General features: G+C 42.5%; 1 long non-coding RNA gene across 1 annotated transcript; it reads left to right on the top strand.

The window, feature by feature from the left end:
- Nucleotides 1-303: 303 nt before the first annotated feature.
- On the top strand, nt 304-3047 carry LOC123602407. Its single transcript, XR_006714488.1, has 2 exons — nt 304-559; nt 2371-3047. It is a non-coding gene; the product is annotated as an uncharacterized LOC123602407 (long non-coding RNA).
- The last annotated feature ends 3336 nt before the right edge of the window (nt 3048-6383 follow it).

Below are 6383 nucleotides of genomic sequence, written 5' to 3'. Positions count from 1 at the left end.
AAACTTAAAAAAAAAAATCTGGGCTTCTAAGTTTGAACTATATGCCCCCACCTGGACATAATTTCTGGAGGGGGAACAACCACCCTACCTTAACCTATCTTGCCCCACATCTCCTAGTTCCCTTCCTCAGAGTCCTCTCTTCCCCTTCCCCTTCTCCATCCAGAAATCAGCATCACCAGCTTTCTGACCTACATCTCACCCCCCAACTATTGCAGACCCTCTAGAATTCAGAAAGCACATAATGCTAGTGGCTCTAGAGGTGACACCCACAAGCCGTGGGTTCTTTGGTCTCTTCCAGCAGAATAAAGATGGAGGGGGAGTGAGAGTCAGGGCTAGAATTGTCCCCTTGGAAAGGGTGACCAAGTACCTAGATGTGCCCTAGACAGAGGAGTTTCCTGAGACCTAGCACTTTCCGTTTTAAACGGGGACGGTGGTGGGCAAACCTGGATGGTTGGTCACCATCCCTCCTGGGAATCCTCCCCCCACAACTACCTTCACTCTGAGAAGGAAAGTGTAAGTGCACTATATCCTGGCCACAGTGGAGAACACCAGCTCCCGGGTGAGCAACCTTGTAAGGTTTGGTTAGATGTTAAGAGCAAAGATGCCTCCATTCTCAGCCCAAGACGCTCTGGATGGAGCTCAGCAAGGCCTGGGTATGTTGCCAGAGGAAGGAACACGCTGAAGGAGCAAAGGGGTCCTACCTTGGGGAGCCCGCCTACCCAAGGTGAGCTGCTTTTTGCAGCCACCACCCTGCACACAGCACACTTCATCCAACCCCGTCATATCCCTGCCTACCCCACATTTTCTTTTTTTTTTTTTTTTTAATTTTTTTTTTCAACGTTTATTTATTTTTGGGACAGAGAGAGACAGAGCATGAACGGGGGAGGGGCAGAGAGAGAGGGAGACACAGAATCGGAAACAGGCTCCAGGCTCTGAGCCATCAGCCCAGAGCCCGACGCGGGGCTCGAACTCACGGACCGCGAGATCGTGACCTGGCTGAAGTCGGACGCTTAACCGACTGCGCCACCCAGGCGCCCCTACCCCACATTTTCTACCAAGCACCCGTTTGTTTCTGCATTCAGCATTCACATACATTTAAGTTATTTTCATAAAAGGACTACATTTTGTTACATGTTTAAATACAGAATGTTACTGGGGCGCCTGGGTGGCGCAGTCGGTTAAGCGTCCGACTTCAGCCAGGTCACGATCTCGCGGTCCGTGAGTTCGAGCCCCGCGAAGGGCTCTGGGCTGATGGCTCAGAGCCTGCAGCCTGTTTCCGATTCTGTCTCTCCCTCTCTTTCTGCCCCTCCCCCGTTCATGCTCTGTCTCTCTCTGTCCCCAAAATAAATAAACGTTGAAAAAAAAATAAAAATAAATAAATAAATACAGAATGTTACTAAGGAAAAACTCAGTTTTGCTCCACCCTACCTCACCCTGCCCTATGTCCCCTCTTCTAAGGAAACCAGCAAGCTTTTCTAACTTTAGATGTGGTGACTTTCACCCCAAATCTGATTGGTATGCATTTACCTTCATGTCTTGCTTGATCAACTGGATGAATAATTATGGACTCCCTTCGTGAAAAAATGAAGAAATGTGCTCCCTTATACTCCTGTTCATCTTCCAATCCCTTCCCCATTGTATTGGTTATAGTGTTAGCTTATTCTTCTACTGATTATTTCCTCAAGCTCAATAATCATCTACAATCTTTATTTCCAGTTTCATCCACGTTAGCTATATCTCACACGTTCTACCATGTAACATGAAGAAATTAGCATCCATACGCTATTTTACCTTTCCTCCACCTTATTCTGGCCCCAACACTTCTGTTACTTTTACATTGCCAAGAGTTATAGTTACCTATGTTTTATAACCATAATTAAGTCTTTCATGCTTTATCTAGAGCATAATTCTGATCATTTAAATCCAGTAAACAAATAGCCCTTACAATGTTATGATTAGAAATAAGTTCTAATTGAGATTGTTGTGGATTCATCAAACAAGAAATACATCTCTTTAAAAAAAAAAAAATCGGGACAGAGTTCTGGGAAATTACGACTCTGATTGCCAAAGCAAAAAATATAATGTCAAAGTCTAGGAGCTTGTGCCAGAAAGTACGGAAGTGCTTAAATTAATCAGGATGGGACATGTCAGCGGGACACAAGAGTCAACCTGAAAGAGCTCTCAATGGTCAAACCTGGGAAAATCTGAGTAACAAAATAAATAGTGTAGTATTGGAGGATAACACAAAGTGTAAAGCGAATATACTTGAGTCCAGGATGACCTAAATGATTGAATAAATAAATAATTGGGGGGAAAAATCTTCCTTATGGAAGAATTCCAGATAACATATGTAGCTGCTCTCCCCTCCAGATGGAGCTTAATTGTCTCTTCTCCCTTGAATGTGGCTGCACTGAGTGACTCACTGCCAAAGAATAGAGTATGGAAAGGGGAAAAATAGTAACTTTACAGGAGACAAATCTGACAAACAAACACCTGCTTTAATCAAGTGACCAGGGTATCAAGTCACCAGCTGATATCACGTGATGAAAGAGGCACTTCACCTATGTGGCATTCTCCCTCAAAGCAACCCACCCCAGTCTGGTCATGGGACGAAATCCAAACTGAGGGATGTTCTACAAAATATCTGACTAATACTCTTCAAAACTGTCATGGTGATTTAAAAAAGAAGACCAAAAAACAAAAACAAAAACAAAAAACAAAAAACAACAACAACAAGGAAAGACTGAGAAACCGTCACAGGAGAGACTCAGGAGACGTGACTAAATACAATGTGCTATACTGGATTGGGTCCGGAAAGAGAAAAAATATATTAGTGGGAAAATTGTTGAAATTTGGAAGAAGAATCTGGAGTTTCAATAATAGTAATGTATGAATGTTCATTTCTTAGTTTTGATGTACTACGGGAACGTATGATGCTAATGTTAGAGGAAATCGGGTGAAGGGTATATGAGAACTCCCTGTGCCATCATGGCAACTTCTCTGTGAATCTAAAATTATCCCCAAATAAAAGGTTTACCTGAAAAATATCTGGAAGCATCCAACTCTTGATTTAGGCTCAGATCATAATCCCAGAGTCATGGAATTGAACCCCATGTTGGGCTCTGCACTGAGCATGGATCCTGCTTAAGATTTTCTCTCTCCCTCTTCCCTTCCCCCCTTTATGTGCGCGCTCTCTCTAAAATAAAATTTAAAAATCTAGAAGCAAAAGTCATGGAATTCTCCAAGAATAGAGAAAAAAAAATTTTTTTTTGAGAGGGGGAAAAATCGTATCACAAAGGATCAGTTCAAGTGTCCTGGTATTTATATAATGAATATTCCAGAGAGAAAAGGGAAAATAGAAGCAGGAAAATAATTAGAAATGATAGAATAAAATTTTCCCAGAGAAAAAACAGCACGTCTTTAAGATTAAAAGTACACACTGAATACAGAGGAGAATAAAACAAACAAACAAACAAACAAACAAACAAACAAAAAACATGCATGCTTAGGGTCTCATGAGGTATCAGAAAGCCTAATAGCTCCTGGAAATTGAAAACAAACAGATTATCTATAAAGGTATAAAGATCAAGTTAGCATCAGGCTTCTCTGGAGCTAGAAGCTATGAAACAATGGCTTGCAAAATTGGGGCCAATTTTTTTTGAACCAACCAAACTAAAAAACAAGTGTAGAGTCCAAATAGAGTTGTGAGAATGAATAATGTTTACCACCCATGCACTCTTGCTGAAAAAAAGTTACTTGAGCTTGTCTTCAAGGAAAACAACCAAAAAAAGGAAGACACAATGTTGTGATCTGATTCTCAAAGTGTAGCTGCAGGGCAGCATCTGGTATGCTGTTAAAAATGCAAATTCTCAGCTCCCCCCTCTGACCTACTGAATCAGAAACTCTGAGTGTGGGCTCTGAGATTTGTGTTTTAACAAGTTTGAGAACCACTGGATTTGTGGATGGTGTTCCCAAATCTTCAGCAGTCTGGTGCACCTACCACACGGCTGCTGTGAGTTGCTGCATAAAATGCCCCCCTCACTCCCCGTTCCACCCCAGTCTCAAGGCGAGACAGACTCCAGAGTCTTCGCGGGACCCTGCTGAAGCTAGTCTTCAGCCAAGAATATTTCCTTGCTTAGCTTGCTTCCCCTGCTTTATCCTGGTGATAGTGATTAACTGTGGGAGTGGTCTCACTTTCACCAGAATCCTTGCCTCAGGCTCTGCTTCTGGGTAGCCTGACCTAATAGCCAAGAAACAACAGAACTAACACATACACACATTGAAAAGAATGGGTAATAACTGTTTGCCTAGAAGTATTTCATTTAAATTGGAACAGGAAAACATAGGTTCTGGTAACAGCGTTTTAAAAATGTCTTCAACAATGAAGTGAATTCCAGTTAATAGATTGCACAAGTAAGAAGTTTAAAACTCCTAATCACATGATAAAGAAGGCGCATGTTTCTTCTTTCAGAAAGGAATGGGAAAGATGCCAAAAAACTCCAGGAAAAGCACAAAACTGTACCAGAAAATTGTGATTCAAATATGAAGTAAACAAAAATGTGGCATGGTTTTGAACAATTGATGATATGTAAGGAAAGAAAATTATTTGGTCTTAACATTTGAAATACTCTTTTTTTTTTTTTTTTGGCCTTATTTTATTTCACTTTTACTTATGGAAAAATTCAAATATATGCAGAGGCAGAAAGAATAGCAAATTCAGCCCCATGTACCCATCACTCAGCTTCAATGGTTATCAAGATCTGCTCAATCTCAAATACCTAGACAGTTTTCTCCTTTACAGTTGATTTGTCTAAATGAGGATCCAGACAAGGTCTGTATACTGCATTTGGTTGCTATGTCTCCTACATGCCCCCTGGGCTGCTCCGCTTTGGACAACACCAGTCTAGGGACCGAAATGACATTTCCTTCCCTACCGACCCAGTCACCACCTAAAATCTGCAGGGGTTGTTCTGTTCTCGTTTTAAGGCCAAATCCTTTGTCTTAATCAATAGCATCTCCTGAAATAACCATTGAGTCATCTTCACGTTCAGGCTGCTTCAAGCTTTCTCAAATCTTCGGTTTCTTTAGAGTCAAAAGAATATCCGGGTGCTTTATCTTTAGGTTTTAAAGGAACTTTTCTTGGTGATCGGATCCACATGGAAATGTGGGATTCCCCATTCCAGCATAAACACTGAGGCAGGTGTCTAATGTCTAGAAATCTTCTGGACTTTTCTGTTCACTGAAGTTTATTAAGAGCTCCTCTTAATAAATAAATAAACATGCAATGGACACTTGAGTGCCAGATGAGATTAAAGAGATCCAGACAATGCTCTAATTTATATCTGGACTTCTCAGAAGATTCAGAAAGTCTGGGTGAGGAGCCAAAAGGTGTTTGGAGCTACAAGTGCAAGATCCCCCCAGGAATGATCCCGTGGGCCCCCGTTTTTGTCATAAATTGCTCACTTGACCAGGAAGGTGAAGGAGGTGGCCCAGCCTGGGACACACAGATAGCCATCATGGAAGCTTCCGACTCCATTCCAACCATGCCGGGGTCTTAGGTGCTGGACTTTACCCCTTCCCTTCTCTGTATCAAGTGGTTGATTCTAGGTGGTGCTGGGAACACAAGAGGAAGGGAGTTTCGATCTCAGTGGCCCAAGGCCTCACAGTGACCTGCGGGTGGACCAGGGTTTGGACCCAGGTTAGTCCAGCTCCATATTGTACTCACTTCTCCTCCTTCCCCAGCCCTGTGAAATCTGGGAGCCAAAGGGAAAAGTCCTAATGGGACCTGGGTGTTCCCAGAGGGGCCCAAAGGGGATTGCCTATGGTCAGAATGGCCATGTTTCCTGCAGTTAAACCGTTGACTCAGACAAATGTCAACAGACACTCCCAGAAACACGAAACCAAAAGTCAACCAACCGACCAACAGAAAATAGTCTCTCCGACAGGTGAGGAAAAACTGGAGAATTATCAAGTCGATTTCTTCACTATTGTGCTAGAGGCCTGGGGGACTCAAACATTAACCAGCTAATCTGTGTGTGTGTTGGGGGTGGGGGTGGGGACTGTCTAGCTTGAACATGCCAGACACTGAGTCCCTGCCCTCAAGGAAGCTCCCTAAGTGCTCTCTGCCTGTGAATGATGAACCTCTGATGGCAGAAATGCTTTTCATCATGTTCTCGTTCATTCTCATTGCCAGTATGGGGTCAGGCAAACATAAACACTGTGTGGATGAATTCCATTTTTGAAAATGAGCCTACTCTCTCTGCCACCAGATAATTCTTCCAGCATTCAGTGATTTTGTAAATTTTTTCTAAAATTTTACAGAGAAAATTGTCATCAGGGAAGGGAATTTAGAGGTGAAATTATGCATGCTGCTTTGTAAGCAT

The sequence above is a fragment of the Leopardus geoffroyi genome, chromosome D1 (genome assembly GCF_018350155.1).
Source record: "Leopardus geoffroyi isolate Oge1 chromosome D1, O.geoffroyi_Oge1_pat1.0, whole genome shotgun sequence".
Lineage (NCBI taxonomy): Eukaryota > Metazoa > Chordata > Mammalia > Carnivora > Felidae > Leopardus > Leopardus geoffroyi.
The sequence above is the reverse complement of the archived record's forward strand: the minus strand, read 5'-3'. Positions and strand labels throughout refer to the sequence as shown.